This window comes from Ailuropoda melanoleuca, chromosome 12, assembly GCF_002007445.2.
Source record: "Ailuropoda melanoleuca isolate Jingjing chromosome 12, ASM200744v2, whole genome shotgun sequence".
NCBI classification, from domain to species: Eukaryota; Metazoa; Chordata; class Mammalia; order Carnivora; family Ursidae; genus Ailuropoda; species Ailuropoda melanoleuca.
The window spans coordinates 79,473,084-79,494,614 of NC_048229.1; the positions used below are offsets into that span (position 1 = coordinate 79,473,084).

The 21,531-nt window shown below is 54.0% G+C and overlaps 1 long non-coding RNA gene across 3 annotated transcripts in view; it reads right to left on the reverse strand.

The window, feature by feature from the left end:
• Positions 1 to 21,531, reverse strand: part of LOC105239251 — a 328,945-nt gene that overhangs the window by 175,546 nt on the left and 131,868 nt on the right. For 2 of the 3 annotated variants that reach the window (XR_002143500.2, XR_002143498.2), the window contains 2 exons: positions 16,928 to 17,085; positions 7,801 to 15,802 (listed from right to left, as the gene is read on the reverse strand). This is a non-coding gene — a long non-coding RNA (uncharacterized LOC105239251). Of the gene's footprint in view, positions 1 to 7,800; positions 15,803 to 16,927; positions 17,086 to 21,531 lie in introns of those variants that run through there. The other variant, XR_002143499.2, reaches the window with a different exon arrangement.

The window sequence follows — 21,531 nt, forward strand, 5'->3', positions numbered from 1 at the left end:
TCATTGGCCAGGCCTTGCTGCATGCTCAGCACAGAGGCAGGGGAGATGGAGACACTTGGGCTTTACTCTGGGTAGCAAGGGACCTAGTTGAACATTCAGTGACTATGGGAGGGGAGATAATCAGCTGCTGAGACGAGCTGTCCAAAGAGGCTGTTCTCTCCGCCCTGCACACTGTTCGTGTCTTGCCCAGCTCAGATCCCAGCTCCAATCCCTGTTTTGATCCCTGCTCTGATCCCTGCTCAGATGCCTGCTCAGTTCCCAGCTCAGATCCCAGCCCAGACAGACATCACTTGGTCTCCACTGTCCTCCTCAGCCTGGGCCCACCTGTCCGAGAACCTTTCGGGTTTGTGATTATCTGGGTCTGCATTCACTGACCGTGTGACTGCAGACCAGTCCTCAAACCTCTCCTCCACTGCCTGTGGCTCTCAGGGAAATCACTCCACTGATGGCTGCCTCCCTCAGGGTGGGCACTTTGGTTTGCTCCCCTGCTAGGCACAGCACCTGGTTGGGGCTCTACCTCCTGGCTGAAGGCCTGAGTAAATGTGCCTCTCTGACCTCCAGGCCCTGGCCTGCAGATGGACGCAGCTCAGAGCAGCACGAAGAAAAGCAGGCACAACCATGGCCAAAGCCTCTTTACCAGGCAGCAGACACTGGTACCTGTTTTACTGTGTCTGCTGCCCCCAGCAGCCCTTAAAGTAGGACACATCCTGTCCCTGCCCTGCAGAAATGGACACGGGGACACAGACGCTTCTGGGGGAGTGGCAGGTGGGGACAGAGCCGAGGGGCCCTGGTGCCAGCACACAGTAGGGGCTCTCCAGGCTGTCCAGGACCCACTCCTGTCCTTGTCCCCAGGCCTCTTCTGGGAGCTCATCCCAGCCTGACCCAAAGTCCCCCATGCAGTTCTCCAAGGACCCCCAGCCCAGAGACGCACGCCTGCATGAAACCAGCAACTCCGGGGGCGCCTGGGTGGCACAGCGGTTAAGCGTCTGCCTTCGGCTCAGGGCGTGATCCCGGCATTATGGGATCGAGCCCCACATCAGGCTCCTCCACTATGAGCCTGCTTCTTCCTCTCCCACTCCCCCTGCCTGCGTTCCCTCTCTCGCTGGCTGTCTCTATCTCTGCCGGATAAATAAATAAAATCTTTAAAAAAAAAAAAAAAAAAAGAAAGAAACCAGCATCTCTGGCATTCTGCTATGTGACCTGTCCTCGAAGGAGGGTCCCGGAGACACGTAGCAGGGTAGAATACACCCATCCCCTCCAGGGCCACAAGCCAGCAAACAGGCAGGCACATGCTCGGCGGGGGAGGACAGAGGGGCGTCCAGCCCTGCCAGGCCACCAGGCTGTCCAGGAAATGTGAAAACATCCTTCAAGAAAGACTCTGCCAGGGGTGACTCAGCCAAGTTTTATGAAAAGGGCACGTATTCAGTACAGAAGGAGAAAGGGGTATACGATGCAGAGAACACAGGAAGACACCAGATTTTCCGTAACCCGGTCCGCACCTACACCAGGCAGGGCCCACTGAGCACCTTGCTATCCGAATCATACCTCGTCTTCCATGAACAAATCACATTTCGGTGACATCTCAGACTCTGTGTGTGCATCCCTCTACGACTTGGGGATGTCATGCTTCCCTCTAGGAAATAGTCGCAGTGCCCGTCAGGGGAGCAGGGTGTGTGTGTGTGTGTATGCACGTGTGTGTGTCGTGAGGGCAGGTGGGAGTGAATATCTTGGACAAATGGTGCCCTGTCCCCTCCCACTAAAATTCCCAGAAGCCCCCTCCGTGCCCCAGTGGAAATACAGAATTGGTCAGACTAGGGTTCTGTCTCCCAGTCCTACCCCCACCCGCCAGCATCCTACAATTAAGGGCCAAACAGATGAGACAGTTACTCTGTTCCTAACAAACCTATGTCTGCCACTGTCCAGATGTCAGGCACTTTACAAACATTAACTCAGTTAATAACAACCCAGGAGGTAGTTACTCTTATTAGCCACATTTTACAGAGGAGAAAACTGAGGCCCAGAGAGGTCAAGTGACTTTCCTGAAGTCACACAGCAAGTAAGCTGAGGAGTCTGGATTTGAACCCAGGCATTTGGGCTCCAGAGATTGTGCTGGTAGGAAACACAAGCTGGCTGACCATGGAGGAAGACCACAGTGAGGCAGGCTCACCCAGGAGAAAAATGTGAATAAAGACGGGACATGAGCTCCTGCTGGGCCACTACTTTTTTTTAAAAAAAGAATTCCAGCAAGAAGATTGGGCTTAAAGCTGTGGTTCTGAACCCTGGCTACGTTCGAGAATCCCCGGGGTGCCTTGTAAACTACTTCCCAGGTCCTGCTCCCTGCATCTGGGGTGGGCCCAGACCTCTACTTTCTAACACTTCCCAGGCAGGTTTGAGAACCCTAGCTCCGGGGAACGGGCTCTCTCCATGCATCCTGGCTGTGTGGTCTGCCCTTCTGGCTTAGCCTCTGCAGGCCTCAGCTTCCCCGTCGGACAGACGGGATGCCGCTGCCATGGTGGGAACAAGAAGCACGTGCCATGTGCGCACCTCACAGGGGGCCTGGCACAGACTGCACCCCCCCTTCCTGCTCTGCCAGCTCTCCGCATAAAGCACCCTCCCTTTCCTCCGGCTGCCCTAGCAAAGCACGACAGGACAGGCGGCTCAAACAACAGAGAGTTCTTGTCTCCCAGCCCAGGAGGCTTGAAGCCTGAGATCCAGGCGTGGGCAGGGCTGGCTTCTCCTGAGACCTCTCTCCTGGGCGTGCAAATGGCCGCCCCTCCGTGCATGTCTGTGTCCTGATCCCAACTAAGGACTCCAGCCAGGGTGGTCGGGGCCACCCCGCTGACTTGACTTAATCATCTGTTTAAAGGCCTCCTCTCCAAGTACAGTCACATCCCAAGGTCCTGGGGGTTGAGACTCCAGCATGTGAACTTTGGGTACATGATTCAGCCCAGAACAATCCGTTAAGGCACACAGCACCTGTTCTGAGGTGTCTTCTGGGGCGTGCTGGCGAGGATCCAGATCCTCACGCTCATCATGTCCCCCGACAAGGCACAGTGAGGCGGGCGGGTTTCATTTAGGGAGTGAGCTTCTGATAATCGCTCAATGAGCACTCCTGCTCTGGGCTTCGCCCCTGCCGGCCCTGCGTGGGTTAATCGGAAGGTCTCTGGAGTTGGGGGGATTTACTGCCCCCAGACCTTTATCATCTCCCCCTGACGTTGAGGGCTCACATTTCCCACTTAATTACTTGTCCCGCAATCAGAAGAGATAGCCGGTTCTGTGCTGAGCTGGCTGCAGCTGTGAACTGTTTATTTACTTTTCCTCGGCCCGGGAATGGCTGTAATTTGAAGGTTCAGATCTCAGCTACCCGGCCTGGTGCAAAGCCTGCTAAACACTTCCATATTGCTGGGGTGGAACGCTGCTGGAAGCCACCCCCGCCCCCTTCCCCCAGTGGAGGGCTCTGGGAAAGCAGGTGTTCCTGTTTATCAGGCTGCAGGGCAGCGAGGGGAGGCGCTGGGGAGGTGCTGCCCATCCGCACTGCCTGCTCCACAGTGCACCTGAGGAGCCCGGCGGAGAAGCTGGGGCCACGGCAGGGATGAGGACCTCAAGATGCCAGGGCAGGATTGCCCCAAAAGAACCACCCCCTGCAAACCAAGCTGTCCCCGCCACAGCTCTCTCTAATTCCTGCGCCAAATGGTGTAATTACCACTTAAGTTGTCAAATGGCATCCAGATGGTCTTACCTTTCACACCAGCAGTTTAATAAGCTTTTAGGCGTGACCTTTGCAGCCTGTCCTCCACCTGTGCAGCCCCCCGGTTTGTGAAATCCGAGCCCACAATTAGATCTGATAATGAGTGCCCGGGCGATCAGCCTTGAACTCTGCAAGCTCTCTTCGAGGGGTGCCCAGCAAGTCACCCCATGCCACAGACAAATGGCATGTGTGCTGTCACAAACAGAAGGGCCCCTGTGCACAGGCCCCCAGAGGCCTGCCTGGGGCATCACAGAGGCCCCGGCTGACCCAAGAGCGCATCTGGGAGGCCAGGCAACTCTGCACACCCGGGCAGGCTGCTCCAGGAGCCAAACTCTGGCAAACCAGAGGCTCAAACCTGACCGAGTCCACCGGGGCAGCCCACTGGGGGGAGGAGTCTCTCGTCCTGCGTCCCCCATGAGCACCAACGGGTGTGCACCCCAACACGGGAATCGGCCTGCTGCCACAAAGCTGTGCGTGACCTTCCATCAATGCAGACCCCATGTGTGCACGCAAGCTGGAGAGACTCCATGAAGCTCGCAGTACAGGGAAGAATGATCGTGCACTCTACTGTCTGTTCTGAGAAGTCAGATTACCCTCTCCCAGCATGGGGCAAACTCTGCTAACGGAGCTAACAGGAGTACATCACCCACCATTCCTAGGGCTTCTCGCGTATTCACTACTTTAATCCTCACACAACCCAGGGTCCATTTTTATCCCCCATTTGTAGATTAGAGAACGGTGGTGCAGAGAAGTTAAGTAATTTGTCCAAACTCACAAAGCTAGCAAGTGGCAGGAATGGGATTTGAACATAGATTAGAAGCAGAAATGTGTACGATTATTAACTTAATTATTTAAGTAATTAAAAAGCTGATATCCATGTAGGGTAGCATGTTATACATACTGAACAAAGTTTAAGCATTTGCACAAGGGCTTCAAAAATCCCAAATATCCCGCAAATAGCCTGCACGCTGATATTCTCAGGGCCCCAACAATGGAAGAAAATGGATGGCTACAAAGACAGGAACAAATCAGAAACCTTCTCCACAATGGGCTGGAGCAGAGGGTGATGGAGGAGGAACCAGACACTTGAGCTCCTGGCCAGGGAGAGAAGTTTCCATGGGAGAATCTTTTTTTTTTTTAATGTTTTTTTTATTATATTCTGTTAGTCACCAATCTTGTCCCTGATCTTTGCCAGGCAGTGGTTAGAGCAGACCACAGACCAGAGAACCAACAGGGAAACTGGCAAGATGTCTTTGTTCCAACCCCCTCATTATATGTGACTCTTTGGGGGGAGCGTCACTATTCCCTCTTCCTGACCTCACAGCGATCCTGGTTATGTTGTCACCGAAAGCCTACTCTTAAGATTAGGTTGCAATTCTAGGGACGTCTGGGTGGTTCACTTAGTGAAATGTCTGCCTTTGGCTGAGGTCATGATCCAAGGGTCCTGGGATTGAGTCCTGCATCAGGCTCCCTGCTCAGTGGGGAGCCTACTTCTCCATCAGCCTGCTGCTCTCCCTGCTTGTGCTTTCTCTCTCTCTCTCTCTCTGATAAATAAATAAATGAAATCTTAAAAAAAAAAAAAAAGGTTGTGTTGCCATTCTTACTAAGGTGTGAATGACTGACATTTAGGAAGAGGAGATTGTGTTCAGGTTATCTATCACCTTAAGGTCAACTTGGCTTTTCAAACAGAGACTATGAGAAGACCCAAGATAAACATGATGCATGCAAAAATCATCATTTTTACTAACATGATGGGAGGGACACAATGGTTTTTTAAAATACCTCTGCATATACTGTGGAATGCAAAGCAATAATAGCATGGGCTTTTTTTTTTTTAAGATTCATTTATTTATTTGAGGGAGAAAGAGAGAAAACAGGAACAGTGGGAGGGGCAGATGGAGAGGGAGAGAGAGTCTTAAGCAGACTCTGTACCGAGCATGGAGCCCGATGCAGGGCTCCCTCTCATGACCCCGAGATCATGACCTGAGCCGAAACCAAGAGTCAGATGCTCAACCGAATGAACCACCCAGGCACCCCGATGGCATGGACTTTTAACATAAGACGCCCGTAAAGGCCATGCTTGGGCAGGTTTCCCTCTTGGTCCCCACTCCTGGGGAAGGCAGCCTACTCTGTGAACAATTCCATGATAGAAAATCTTAGGGACAAGGCCTTAAATGCACAGTTGTTCACTGCAATGGAGACATCATCCTGTACGTGAGGGATTTATTTCAGTATGAGCTGGGGGCTCCTGGTGACAATTCTTGGACTCAGAACCCACCTCTATTAGATGCTTACAAAAAGCCAACTGTCTTAGAATGCTCCAGCTGGCCAAGCATTCAGGAGCAGGGAGATCACTGGTAGACCCAGCTTGCGGTCCACGGACCTCTGCGGAAGCCATGGCAGCTGCAGCTCCGAGCCTGACACTCCAGGCAGCTCTGCCTCGGAGCCTTAGCAACGGCCCTTCCTGCCTGGGATATCTTTCCCCCTCGTCTACCTGGAGGGCTCCAGCTCCTCACAACAGGCGTCCCCTGCACCGTCACCCCGTCACCACCCCAGCATACCGCGTCCCACTGCTGACTTCATCAGCCTCTGCACCCTCACCATTGGAGCGCTGGACTGGCTGGTTCACCCTTCTGCCCACAGTGGCTGGTGACTGTGGACACTTCCCACACACTGCCTCGCTCAATGCCTCATGTCCCCCTCCTCCCCACCACGTGGTCCCCTGGTGGTGGGAACTGGGTCTATTCAGTGCCCGGCTGGGACAGGTGCCTTCAGTGTGGGCATCAATGAGCCACCCTAGTCCCGTGCCCCAAGAAGACTTGGTCTACACATCTGCCTCTGAGAGCAGGACCGTGTTTACCCCGAAGTTAAAATGAGACACGTAACAGCTAACATGTGTTAGCCCAGAAACACACAGACCGATGATGTGACCTGTTCCGGGAAAAGCAGACAGAATGCCAGGCTGCTGACGCCTGACCCCCAGGATTTGGAAGAGAGGTGGGCGGGGAACGGTAGCATCGGTGTGGCCTGCAAGCATGCGAGGCTTCACAAGCCTGGCAGTATGCACGCCTGTGTTCCCCCAGATGCCCCCATGCTCAGTCTCCACACAGCCTTGAGTGGGGTTCCGTTACGGCACCCACTTCATAAGCGGGAAACTGGGGTCAGAGACACCCAGCAACGTGGCCGAGATCACACAGTGGCAGAGCTCGAATGTGAACAGGAACAGACGTGCTCAGGAATTATCTGACACCCCACGAGCACCCCTGCCCCCAAGACGACGGAAGGAAGGAGCTCAGGATGGAGGGGTGGGAAGTGGATGGCTTGGTTTCTAAGACCCAAGTCAGTCTCCTTCTGAGAGCATGGGTGTGTGTGTGTGTGTGTGTGTGTGTGTGTGTGTGTGTGTGTGTGATGGGTACATGTGTGTGAATGTGTGTAGGTATGTGTGTGAATTGATGTGTGTGTGTGTGTGTGCGAATCAGTGCGTGTGAATGTGTGTGAGTGTGTGAGTTCCTCCCCCAGAAAAGTCTCAGGAAGACAGTATGAGGCCATTTGGTCTGGCCACCATATTTCACGTTTTACTGTACCCCGGCTTTGGGAAAACATAAGCCAACAAGCATAACACCCACTCCTAGCTTACAGCTCCCTGATTTGGGTCAGCAGCAACCCAGAATCAGAAAGTATTTGGGGATTCCCTGCCAGAGTAGAAGTTCACAGAAGACAAGGACCCCAAACCTCTGAGAATACTGCCAGGCTCCCCTCCACACCAACTCTCAAGGACAGCAGGAGCTGACAAACGGGGGAGCAGGTCTGTCTGAGCCCCTTCTGCCCAAGAACCTGCCAATGCCTGCCAGAGGAGCAGGCTGCCCGTCACGCCTCCTCTCTGCCGACGTGACGGTGCTGAGGATCTGTCCGCAGCCCAAAGTCAAAGCTAGCCCCCACCCTCATCAGCGGGTGGCCTGGTGCCATGAGCCGTTCCCCCACCCCCCGCCCCTCCAGCTTGCTCAGCCGAGAAACAGAGCCCACCCGCACCACCTCCACCACCAGCTGGCCCTCCAATAGTGCATGTCAGCCTCGGGGCACCAAGCACCTGACCCCTCCAAGGAGGGGAAGTGGGAGCTATGACGCCCAGGAGGGACCTGCAGCGTGACAGGTGTCCCGGGCCTGGTGTGCCCTCTCCCTGCAGCCCAGCCTGATGCTACCTCAGTGGACATTTCCAGAAGGGAGCTCACTGGTCCCATCTGGCAGGCGCACCTCTGAGAGGTCTCGCTGTCCCGCAGCATCTTGTGGGAAACATGGGTGTCTGTCCCACTCCCCTTCCTTACCTTGTGGTGTCCTGAGAAGAGTCAGTCCCTCTCTGGTCCCAATGCCCTCAGTTCTGAGAATCACAGGACCACTCGGTGGTTCCCAATCCAGGGTCCCTGGACCCCAGGGGACAGCAAAGAGGTTGAGTGCCTGGTATTATCTGTCATCATTTGGGAATTTCCAGTGCAGATAGCGTGGGCCTAAAGTGGGGCCTCAGAGGGTGCTCGGAACACTCAAGGTCTCTCCTTCTGACTCCAAGCGTCTGAGCTCAGTGTGGGCCGTCTGGTGCTTTTGATGACCAGAAAATGACAGAAGGTCATGTCTCTGAATGTCATGGTCAATAAGAATTAAGAATTAATTAAGAGCGAATCTTTCCTCCCAACAACCCCAGTTGTAGTGGAAAAGATGGAGGGTCCTAGATGCTCCAGGACAAGGACAGACCAGGAGGCGGCAGTGAACTAACACGCAGCCAGACTGCAGAGCCGACCGAGCTGCCAACCTGCACTCCCCAATGTGCCTGCCCCGCAAAACGACCTGGGGTCTGGCGTGAGCTCTGCCACCCCAGACCCCACCAGGCTGACTCTGAACCCCGGGCCTGAGAATCTGCATTCTGAAACAGCCGTCATGGGAGGTGGGCCTCAGACCCACCGCCCACACTGCAGCGCAGAACTCGACTGATGATGACCTGTGTCCATCCATCCCAGCTTGGTAACAGCGCCTCTCGCAAGTGCCACTGATGGGGAAGGGGGGACGGAAACCCAGCCCACGCCAGGCAGGCAGGCCTGTCCTGCCCTCGCCCACCTGCACAGCGCCCCCGAGGGCCACAAGGGGCACTGCGTCCCCCGCGGCCCCCTCCCTGGCAGGGAACCCGTGGTGGCCTCTACACAAAGAATGGGCGGAAACGCAGAGGGCAGGAATTCACCCCTGCATTTCACACCGCTGTCCGCTGGGACAGGCCTGCCGAGGATCCGAGGGCCGGGAGCAGCTGAAAAGGCCAGGGACACGGGGAGCCCCGCCACGGTGCAAGGAGCCTGGCCAACAAAACACACCTCCCCCCCAAGCTGGGCCGGAGGGCAGCTGAGCAATCGCCCGCAGAAATCTGCAAGCTCATCACGGGGCTTGGAAACCTTGGTGGGGACACAACACAGGACGCATCCTGCTAGGCAGAGATAAGAGAATTCCCAGGTTCTCGCCTCCCCCGGGGGACTGAGAGCTGGGGGGAGCTTGGGGGAACATGACAGAGGTGCCCCAAAGCACCTCCCTGCAGGGAAGTTGCCCCATGCCCTTCACCCTCCCTTCCAAGATTTGGGACAGGACCTGGGGGGAGGGGTCACAGGTCGGGTCAGGATGCTGGGACCCGGTCACAGATTTCACTCCTCCCGACATCAGGCCTCAGGCTGACTTTCCAATACCACCCCTTCCCCACGCTGGCTGTGGGGACTGGGCCAGTGGCTTTGCCGCTCTATGCCTCAGTTTCCCCACCTGCAAACCAGGGCTGTGGGTAGGCACTACCTCTCGGTGTTCTCCTGGGGCTTGCTGTGATCTCGTGTGCAGAGTAACAGCTGGTGGGTGTGGAGGGTCCCAGCAGACGCAGCCCTTGCCGCACTATCGGGTCAGCCCTCCCAGCCAGCCCCCGGCGCCCACGCCTCACAGCCCCCTTCCGTGGCTTCCATCAGGAGATAGACACATGACACTGAGAGGACGTGGGATGGAGCAGGGGGAGTTAACCACGGAGCCCGAGGCCGCCCTCAACAACATCGCTTGAGGCTCGTTCTGAGAGTGCGAGCGAAGAGCCTGACCCAGTGGACTTGAGTTCCACCCTTGTTCTGTGGGGCCGCATCACTGGCCCAGGTTTACCCAGATGCTAGTATCTGAGCTGCTTGTGTGCGTCCAAAAGCGAGCACTCGGGGCGCCTCACGTGGACCCTGCCACGCCCCTTCCATTGAGTGATCCTCCCTGTGGCCTTCACAGGCCAAGTATTGGAGATTCCGAGAGGTTAGGTCACCTGCCCAAGGTCACCCAGCAGCCATCGGGGGTCTACTGCCCGCATAGGGCAGACACCAACACCTGGGAGCTGTGTGTGTCCCCCTGCCCCCCAGAGGGCAGGTTCTCACCTTGTCTCTATCTGTGGCCCCCACAGAATGCCGGCACAGCAGCCAGCCAAAGAGGGTTCAAAAGTGTACATTGAACAGACTCGTTTTCTTTCCCAGATGGTTAGATGGTTTTGAGCGTGTGGTGTCCAGTGGGCTGGAGGAACGCCAGGCTGTTTGTGCGCATGGGCACTGGGATGGGGGTATCCAGTGAGTCCTCAGTAGTTCCTGCCTCTACCGGGACCCACACCGCCCATGAGGTCTATTTCCTTACCTCTAGGTTAGCTGAATGAGTTCAGGCAGAGCCAGTGTGCTTTGGGGGAGAAATCAACAATGAAGTGTCCCAGAACCCACCTGGGAACACAGAACCGAGCGTCCGTTTTCCAGGTAGAATACACAATCTCTAATTGGGTTCAATGTGAGGTAGGACCGAATGGTCCGTAAAATGGAAGTCCCTGGTGGGGGAGCCACACCCCTTCCTCTGCCATATTGATGCCAAAATAGTACCTGCGCCTGAGACCTGCCCACGGTCACTCTTCGCTCAGGGTCCCACTCCTGCCTGGGCAGCAGCCGTGCTACCTCCACCACCCCCCTGGAGCCTGTCACACATTCTCTCTCGTTCTCATGTCAAGAAGGTGCTAGGAGCCAGGACAACCCATTCTGAAGCTCGGAACCTGCCCCGCTATCCCAGGAGCAGAGCCTCAAGTTCGCTTCCAGAACCGCCGTGTCAGCCACACTCCATGGACAGCTTTGCAGACGTGTTCGGGAAGCCACCACTTCCTGCGACCTGGGCCCAGGTCCACGACGACCCACTGCCGTGCATTCGGGAACCTGGAAGGGAGGCCGTAACAAACACCGCAGAGGGACACGCTTGCTGGGGTCTTCACACCCACCTTCTCCCTGGCCACCCGTAAACAGAATCTTTAGGGATGCTTCTGGGAAACCCTCTGTGCTCTTCTGATTAAAAGACACGGACCCTCCCTGCCTCCTTCGAATGCGGACATGATGGCCGGTGATGCAGCAGCTATCCTGAGACCGTAACAGGACAGATAATGGCAATGTAGCAGACAGAATGACGACCCTCCCCACCCCCGAACCATCCACATCCCAATCCCAAGCACCTGTGAAAATGTTAGCTTATAGGGCCAGGGGGAAGCAGGGCTGCAGATGGAATGAGGGTTGCTAATCAACATGGGGAGAAGACTCTGCATTACTGAGTGGCCAGTGTAACCACGGGTGTCCTTACAAGGAAGAGGCAGGCAGAAGAGGACAGTGGAGGGACAGATGTGATTAGGAGGGCAGAAAGACACCACACTGCCAGCTTGGGTGAGGACATGGAGGGGCCCACTTTGAGAGACACAGGCATCTCTAGAAGCTGGGAAAGGCAATGATTCACGCCTAGAGATTCCGGAAGAAACCAGCCCTGCTGATTCAGCTGGTGGGATTCAGCCCAGTGAGACCATGTCAGCAGGCAGACTGAAGATTATAAATGCATCTTGTTTCAAGCCAGCAAGTTGGTGGCCATTTGTTACAGCAGCGACAGGGCACAGATGCAAGCTGCCTGGGATGCTGGCTTGTGCGGTCGAGCAAATGCAGATGTCAGCAGCTGTTTCTCTGGACACGGAGTGTCTGCCTCATCACATGACAAAAGGGACCCTGTGCCCGTTTCAGCCACTGCAGGTTGGACTACTTGTGACTCGAAGCTGAACACCTTCCTGACTGGCACCTGCATTGGCCATGGATGTCTGCATCTCAGAATTCTTGCAAGAGAGGAAGAGCATCGCCAGCTCACACTGGGGACTGACCGCCTGTGACAGCACTCCCAGTCTGAAGATGAATTTTGGGTAGCTCTGGGGCCTCTTCCCAGAAAGGAAGGTGCAGTAAGAGCAGACCTCAGTGAGCAAGTCTCTCGAGAAGACTTTCTCCTCCACAGAATGCCCTAAAGCCCTTCAACACTCTACAGAGAGAGAGACGGGTTGTTAATTAAATGTTTACCGAATCCTAGAGTGGACCGAAGACACGAATCCTAATGGCCGTACACGGAAGAGTTAACTTGTTGAGGTGTCATGGAAGAGGGTCCCTGGGACAGCAGACATGTCCAGAATTGCCCACTTGACAGGCCTGGGTAAAAGGATTCTCCAATTTAAGGTGAGGCTGGCTTCCTTGTTTTGCTTTTAGGGCAGGCTGTTTCTCCCTGACAGGATCCCGCTGTCGGACAGCCCTGTTTGGGGACCACGACTTCAGCGAAACATAATTTCTGCATTGCGTTTTCCTGATCTCCTTTACCGCCTGACCTACAGTGGGGTTTCCAGCAATGGCCACGGTAAGGAGCAGGGCTGCCTCTGGGGATTCGCGGAGCGTGAGGGAAGACACAGGACCTTCGTCAGGGACATCCTGCTCTGTGCTGGGAGGGAGAACCGGGCTCAGGAGAGGGTCACCTGCTGCAGGACAGGCTTGACAAGCTGGGCACACATGTGATCCTCGCTGCCCTGAGTGTGCGCTAACACCCAGCCGTGCACCAGAGAGCCGGTCCCGTGAAACACTTAGTGCAGGGCCTGGCCGACGATCTGTGCTCTGCAAACCTTAACTATTGAAATGTCTTTCTAAAACTCACAGCAAACCTGTCAGGGAAACCTGGACAATGTTCCTGCAGTACAGGCCAGGAATCTGAGGCTGAGAAATGGGCCCATCTCTCACTGGCACCCAAGGGCTGGTACCCGTGTCGAGGGGCTAGGGCAACCACGACTCCTGGGCTCCTTCCAGGCACCAGGCCCCACAAGAGGCCCCATGTGCCACCCTGCTCGTGTCCCCTCAGCAGCCCTGGCAGGGCCCACGCTGCCTGCTCTTGAGGGGAGGACGCCCCAGCTGGGGAAGCGGCGCCCTGCCCAGCATCGCGGAGCACGAACACAGGCGAAGTGGACTTCCTTAGTTGGTCCCCAGGATGCCCGGCCCCGCAGTGCGCAGCCAGGTCAGGGGAGGCTCTCAGCCAGAAGCAGAACGAGTTTGCTCCCAGGGCCAGGCTCCATGCTTGGAGAGCCCACTGGCAGAAACACTCTGCTCTCCCAGGAGCCTGAGGCGGTGCGGGGGCCACAGAAGGACGAGGGAGGCCGTGGTGCCCCCCGGCATGTGGTCAAGAAGGGGGGCTCTCCTCCCCAGCGCAGCCCCACCCCCATTCCCACAGGGCCCGGACTCTCCACAGGCCCCACGAGCACCCTCACCGGCCGTGGCCAGGACCATGGGGCTACCAGGGGTTTGCCATTTGAACCCCACTGACACCGACTACTGGTGGACTCCCACGTCCTTCTCCATGAAACAAGAAAGAAGGCGCCTACAGTAGGGGAAGTCTTGGCCAAAGCCCCATCCCTTATGCTCCCAACTGGTAGCAACATATTAATTCATTTTGTTTGTAATGAGGCTGTGGGTGAAATCTTCAGAACAGTAAGAGATAAACATCTCATCAAAAGAGTATTTGCAAAGAAAAATGTCTCCCTCACCTTCAAACCAAGACAGCGTCAACGCTCAGCCCTCTGCTGGCTGCCTGACCACATCTGCTCCCCACCCATTCCTCCTTGTTGACAGGATTTGGGTTTTATTTGGCTTGGCAGTGGACCTGACTAAAAATATGCAGTTTCCCAGACTCCTTTGCAGTGGAGAGTGGTCAGGTGACTCAGTGGCAGCCAGGGCGACGGAGGTGAGCTGCTGAAGACGGCCCTTCCAGAATGACAGGACGGCGCGCCTCTCCCTGGCCCGGGGCTGAGCCTCACAGGTGCGGTGTGCACCTCATGCCTGAGAGCCCACAGGCACTGAGTCCAAAAGATGGGGGGAGCCGGGGCCCTGGCCAGACTGCCCACCTCCAGCCCCCCAGGCCTCAGACAACCCGCCTTGTCACTGCCAACCACCGCGGTCCCGACCAGTGCACCATCTGAATGTGAGGAGCTGCCCCTCATGCCATCTTCCAGGAGGGGACACTGGCGGTAGACAGGCAGTCTCTATGGAAACCACTCCCACCCAGGCCAGGCCCTGCCCCCCCCCCTCGCCCATGGGAGGATTGACGGTGATGCCATCCATTCAGCATGTTCTTGGTCTTCCTTGGGGAGCAGAAAGGTGGGCTGTCTCTACTCACTAGAATAAACGTTTTATTTATTTGTCTGTTTTATTTTATTTATTTGTTTCCTTGGTGAAACCAGTTTCCCAAGACATACATGTGATTGACACACCCTGATTTGCTGTTTCCTCCCGGCTTGTGATTGAGGGAGATCCCCTCTCAGGGGGGCCAGGGAGCCTGCGTCTGTGAAGTGGGGTGGCCAGACCCGCCAGCTGGTTGTGGGACAGTGGCGCGGAAGCTAAAGCAGTCACCCGCCCTGACGTCCATGCTCTGAGCTGGGCCCAGGTCTCAGACCGCACCTACCCTCACAGCCCACTGCCCGCAGGGGCCCACGAGGAGGCTCTGCGCCCCTCACCGGCTCCATCACCCAGGCCTGGGTTCCTCAGCCCCCACACCAGGCTGACCTCTCCCATCTCTGTTCGGACACCCGCTGCCCCATCAAAGCCTGTGGTTGTCCACGTGCGTGTCTGCCCTCCCGATGGACCACGACAGAAATGACCTCACATGGGTCCCCAGCTGTAAACCAGAGCCGCCCACATGTGCCGCACACGTGAGCTCGTGAACGCCTGCCCACTGAACGAGGGAGGGGGTGCGGTAGCTTGGGTTTGGAGAACTGGCATGGCAGGGCTTTGTCTTGCCACGTGGACCTTGTTTTCTATCCCAATGTCATGTCCTGACATCTTGTACCTCGGGGCGAATGCGACGGTGACAGTCTCTGATGTGGTCCATCTGCCACATGGGAGAGATGGCTAATCCAAGGTGACCCCAGAGCTGAAGGGAGAATATGTTCTTGCATATAACAGCCCAAAAAGGGTGGGGGGAAGAAGGGAAATATTCAGATAGTTACCCTGAATTCTTCACTGCACTTAAGTGGGGTCTCGAAGAAAGGAGGGGACTCGCTCGGTGGAGAGAGGAACGGCACTCCAGGGGCAGGAACAGCATATGCAAAGGCACTGAGGCACAAAACGGCATGGAGCCTCGAGGAGCGGCAAGCTGTGAGCCTCGAGGGCATGTGTCAGGGAGCAGAGAGACGAGAGCAAAGGCTGGACTGTGGCCGTCGGTTTTTATGACACAATATTGTTGTTAATCCCCTTCACAATAACGACACAGTTACTGGCTGCTGACTGTGTTCCATTCGCCTGACGTGTATCACCTCAAGCCGCACATGAGGTGGGTCCTACTGTTATCCCCACTCTACAGAAGACAAAACTGAGGCCCAGAGAAACGAACTGACTTTCCCCAGGGCAGCCATTCAGAAACAGCTGAGCTAGAATCCCAGCCTCGTGCTGCTGGCCTCACAACCTCATTCTCAAGGGCCACCTTAGACCACGAGAGCGGCTCGTCACCCTGGCAACTATGTCACGGCCAGCTTTCACCACAGGCAAGCTCGTGTGACGTCTGGGCGGCCAGCGGGGCGGCCCTGCTGACATCGGTTAGGCTGACTTACGTGTCCAGAGTTCCACGGCACTGAATGGGGCACCAGGCTCTGCGTGTCCCTTGTCCTTCCTCAGGCCGGCACGGGCACTTCGCACAGGCAGCAGAGGCACGGGAGCACTGCTGGAAACACATCAATGTTTCTCCAAGCTTCTGCCTGCATGATGTTTGCTAACATCTCACTGACCAAAGCAAGTCAGATGGCAAAACCCAGACCCGAGGACAAGGAAATCTTGTGAAAGATCTTCTGAAAGAAGGAGCTACAAATCCTCAGCCTGGGGCCTGGACCCAGGGAAGGGTGAAGGCCTCCGACCATGTATGTGTTCCCCCTGCTGCAGGTGAGGAAGGCCGGGGCTAGGGCAGAGGGGCTGCTGCAGCAGGAGAGAAGGGGGCCTCGCTGAGCCGGTGCCTCCTCCGGTGTAGGAAGGGTGACTTGTCTGGGGCCACAGCACGCGTCAGTGCGAGAGCTGCAATCCGTGACCAAACTTCTGACTTTGAGACCCCTACCCCTTGGGACTTACACCTGGGTGGGTCACTAGGTCCGACTGAGAAAAACAAAAACTTCTCTGAGTACTTAAAACAGAGCAAATTCAATACCTAGAACATTGCCGTGGAGATGGAAAGGCTCAGAAGCCTACGAGTGGAACCAGGGAATGAGAAGGCACAGGAAGCTGCTGGCACCCCTGGGCGGGAGGATGTGAGGAGCCAGGGGTGGCTAGAGCCTGTCCATGTAAGCAGCACCACCACCAAATCCACTGAGGCTCCTCCCCCCCACCCCCTGTGCAGCACAGTGTCAGACCAGCCAAAAGCAGGGATGCAGGAGTCTGTTCAGGGCAGCCTCTCAGCCCCAGAAGCACAGGGCGGGCAAGGAAGGGACAAGGGAGGGACGTGAGGGCAGAGGGCTCCCGGAGAGCCAGGATCTGCCTGTCCCTGGTATAGGTAGCCTCTGTCTCCCGTGTGTTCCGGGGCAGCGCCCCTCCAGCGGCCAGGACGTGCACACAAACCCTGGCTCTGATTTGGGAGGTCTAGGTGGGGCCTGGACCTCTGCATTTCTAACGGACTCCCAGGTGCTGCCGATACTGTTGGTCTATGGGTCACGCTTCCCATGGCAAGGCGCTAGCATGGGAGCACCGCAAGGATGTGCTAACGCCTTCACGAAGACCATGGGCCCGGCTCTCCCTCCTTCTATGAGCCTCTGCGGCAGGAACAGCAGAGAAAACCAAGAGCCAGCAAGTTCAAGAGACTTACCCAGGGTGCCCAGCTGGTATAGATGTGATGCAGGCAGCCCCTCTGCCCATTTATTTCAGGGCTCCAGGGACTCGCCCAGAGGCAGTTGTGATGTGATCCTTTATCCAGCATGCTCTACAGGCCCAGATTTTGCATTCACTGTCTCAAATCCTCACAACCTGAAAAAGGAAGATTGCTCCATCTTACATAGGAGGAAACCAAGGCTCAGAAAGGTTAAGGAGTTCACCAAGATCAGCAATGAGTGAGGGCAGAGCCCCATGTGAGCCCGTCTGCAGCTCTAACACTTCTGCTCCAGGCATCACACCTCCCCTCCTCCCGAACCCTCCTGCTCACGCAGTCGCTCAGCAAATAACTGGCTTAGCAGAGTGCTCAGAGACCCTAGTTAAGGACGTGGGGTCTGTGCTCCATTGGCCTGGATTCGTATCCACAGTTCTCCCCACCCCTGCACAGCAGCTGTGCCACCTGCAGAATCCCACTCAACCTCCCAGGACCCAGTTTCCTCAACTGTCAAGTGGGGACAATGGCGTTCCCCACGCCGTCCACCTGCTGGGAGACAGCAGCTGTCATCCCAGGCAGTGCCTGGCCCGTGGCCAACTCTGGATTAACACCCACCCTTGTTGCAAGCCTGCAACAATCCCAGTGCTTAGATTCTAGGCAGGGGAGACAGTCAACTGGCAAACCGAAAAACAGGAGTTTGTTAAATGTCCGAGTGTCCAGTGTTAGGGCTCCAAGAAGGTGGGGTGCTGGGGTCGTCAGGGAGGGCAGTGCTGTTGTCCAAGCCTCTGTCCAGGCTGGGTCTGTGGCTGCATCTGCTTGTGCCACGGGGCTGGGCGCTCCGGAGACCTCCTGCTCCGTGGACAAGCAACTGCTCCAGCTGGGAATGTGCTCCATTCCCGTCACCAGCAAGCCTGGCCACAGCCCGGAGGGACACCTGCATGCCCAGACCCTCTCCGGGAGAGGGTCAGCATGGAATGTCGGGGCCCTGGCACAGCTCCTGCTGGACACCTCCTGTTCAGAGGCAGCAACGGCAAGGCCACTGGGAAATAACGGCCTCCGAGTCTCGTTGGTCCAAACCACGCAGAGACGTGGGGCAAGAGCATTTCTGAGAGGCAGGCAGGGATCTGAGTTTCTGGCACGTGTCTGCACAAAGAACCCCAGGCTTCTTGCTCCTGACATGCAGCTTAAACACGTTAGCTGGACGCTGGATGGAATCCCCATGATTCCCCATCTCCTTCTGAGAGAATTCCCCGGGACAGACGAGGAGGTAAACACATTGTGTCCCGTGGGCTTTGCTCCCCCACTGACGGCTCTCTCCACTGAAGGTTGAACACTGGATGCTAAGTGGGTCTTCTGGTTTGTTTGGGTATATTTTTCTCTTTTCTTTTACCTTTTAACTAAAACACAACACAAAATAAGAGCTCTGATTGCATTCAGCTGTTAGGAGGGAAGTAACTATGCCTCCCCACCTCTGCTGGCAGAGATCAAACGTGACTTTTTCAAAAAACAAAAAGTGGAAAGTTTACAAATTCGGGACTCAGTCCCTGCAACAGCACGCCATCACTCCGAGCTGCCTGACGCGCTTGCTGGCAACACAGCCCTCAGTGTTTCTGGAAGCCCACGTGAAAGATAGCACCCTGTCCACTTTCTAGCCTTCCACCAAAATAAAACAGTAAAGAATAAAGTATTAAAAAGTATTTTAAAAATAAAAAATAAAATAAAAATAACAGCCCAGAAAAGAAGCAGCAATAATCTTTGTATCAACTGAGGTCCTATCAGCCTGGTTGGCAAATTGAAACATAAAAATATTTTAAGCTGAAATTGTTCAATTTGTCTGGTTGAATTCATTTTCTAAAATTAAAAAAAAAAATCTTGCCCCAAACAAGTTTATTCATATACATGAAGTCTGAAAGTGATTTTCCTTGCTGGGTTGAAACCTGAAATATTTTCAGCTAAATGAGAAAACGTTCACTGTTGAACGGCCTAGTGGAGCTGTCACAAATGTGATTTCTGGAAATAAACAAGATCGTAAGGAGGTTGGCCGGAGCAGAAATGTAAGTCAACATTAGTAGCTGGTGTCATTAAATTATCCCTTAAGCCAAGGTGCCAAAGGACACAAAATTTTTCATGTTAATTCTAATATGATCACCTCCCTGGGTCTGCACAAATCTGAACGGCTCTCTCTCCAGAATCACTAATTTTATTTTCTTCAGTGTCCATATATCAAATAGCTCTCTCTGTTCTGCTAGCAGACCAAAGTATTTGGGGTATACAAGTTCCTATTTTCTCCATATCAATTTACAAAGGTTCACTTGATACAAATGTGGCTCAATAAACAATGTTTATTTTTTATGGGTTAGTATCTTGCTCAAGAAAATCAGAACTAAGTTTCAGGAAGATTTATTTTCATTTTAACTATTGTTCGCTGGTCAGTGCCACTCAATACTTAAATGACTTTCTCCCCAAAGGGCAAAATCTTTAAAGCAGAACAGAATTTATTTAAACAGCTGGGTTTCTTGCACAACCATCGCATTAATACAGAGACTTACGAGCGGTGGTGACTTGCACAGTTTGTAAATACGTACATGTTAAAAAGCCAGCACGCCATTTGATTAAATTTTTAAAGAACGGGACGTGATTAATCACTGCCAGACATGATGAAGGTATTACACTGTGCTACATGGATGTGTTTCTATGTCCTTAAACGGCGTTTCACATTTGGAGTCAAGTGAATTCCCTCACCATCTTTTTATTTTTCAAACACAAATGATACCATCATTTTTAGGGACAAAAGATAAGCCTTCTTGTTGGTTTCAAGTAGCGTCAATGTGCGTGCTGTTTCTTTTCAAATTAAACAATGTGGCAAATTATTACATAAAACAAATTAGGGAATTATTTTGTCTGTCCCATGAAGAACCAAAACATTGAAATCATCCACAGTTGTCTTCAATTTAATTTTAACATGACATAGGTTGAAAAAGGTGCTCATCAGGTTTGGGGATTCTCTCTAGCAAGAGATGGGGACAGAAGAATGTCTGTTTGTTCTTGAAATAAAGTGGGAACTTTCCTCAGTGGCAGAGCAGGAGACAGTCCCCTTGAGAGCACCCGTGGAAGAGGAAGGTTGGGAAGCTCTAAGAGTCTGGGAGCAGCATTTCAGCAGGTGCTGATAGAATGAAACACAGGGTCCAGGTGGATATCCCCACATGCATTCCTCACATCAAACGGAAAAGCCTTTTTTGAGAAGGTGAGACTCAGATGTATCGCTCACTGTACATGCGTGACTTCCCAGGTCCGTGTGGATGCATGTGAGCTTCCTCACCACGCTCTCGCATGTACCCTCGTCGTGGTTATTACAGGAGTATCATAAGGGTGTCGGTGTTTCCCTCTCAAACATGAACAGGTAACAATTAGATCTTGAAATAGCTGCTGACCTTCTTTCATTTCTATCTTGAACGTTTCCGGGAAATACTTCTTTGAACGCTCGCTGGGCGCCGTCTCAGACCATTTCAGGAGGGCGATGCTTTTGCTAATTAACATTTGGTTTAAATACTTCACTCTTTCACAGCTTGGCATGTTTCAAGGGAGGCCTCAAAAACTTTCTACTTCTTACGCTTATCGCTGACTGGGCGCGCTCCGGGAGGGATGAAGAGAGACCTGACCCGAGACCTGACCAATTTCGGATTTCGGGCAGAATCTCAGCGTCATCCCCACCCCCACCTCCAGGGGCCACTCCAGAAGTAACATCGCCATCTGCCGGGCAGTAGGGGAGCCTGCGTAAGAAGGCCAAGCTTTCTGCTCCAGCAATCCAATTAGAATGCTTGCAAAATATGTTGAATAAATCGCCATAGCTTTACGGCCAGGAGAACGAGGAAGGGACACTCTAGGCAGACGTGCAGGAAAGTGGCCACAGTCTTTTGGCACACCTCTGGTGTGCAGCAATTTCCAAAATGCTCTAGCCCATCGCCGTACCCTGGGACCCCCGAAATTGAGGAGGTGAAAAAAGTGAGGGCATTGCTATCTTTAACTTCTAAGACTTTTAGTTATGAATTTCTAGGGTGAAGGTTTATTTTCCCAGCGGTCAGCACCCACCTTTTCCTCCCCACACTTCCCCAGGCTGGGGGCAAAGGGGAGACAGACGCACACACTCACACCCCCCCCCAGGGGTTCTTTAACGTGACGAGGCTTCGCCAACACAAGAGCACAAAACTGGGATAACCCAAATATTATTTGGAATCCTTTTTCTCAGGCACTTAAGCAAAACAACTACCATTTTGGAAGTTTATGTAACTTTTCCTTATAAATACAATCACGTTCCGATCATACATCTGTACGATGTCAATTTCTGGATTTTCTTACGCAAATAACCAGCTTGTTTGTCTCCTTCTCCCTGCTCCTAACAGATCACTGGATTTGCCCTGAAATTTGAGCATTAATTGCTTTCTCTTGGTAATTAAAGGCAGGATATTCCTTTCAGGAGAGAACTGCATTGTTTTACAATTGCCTACACTCATTAGCATAGTTTCATGGAAAGAAGTCAATTGTGGCCTAGAATGTTAATATTTTTTTTTTACAATCCTCCCAACATTTGACAAAGATGTTCAGAAGAT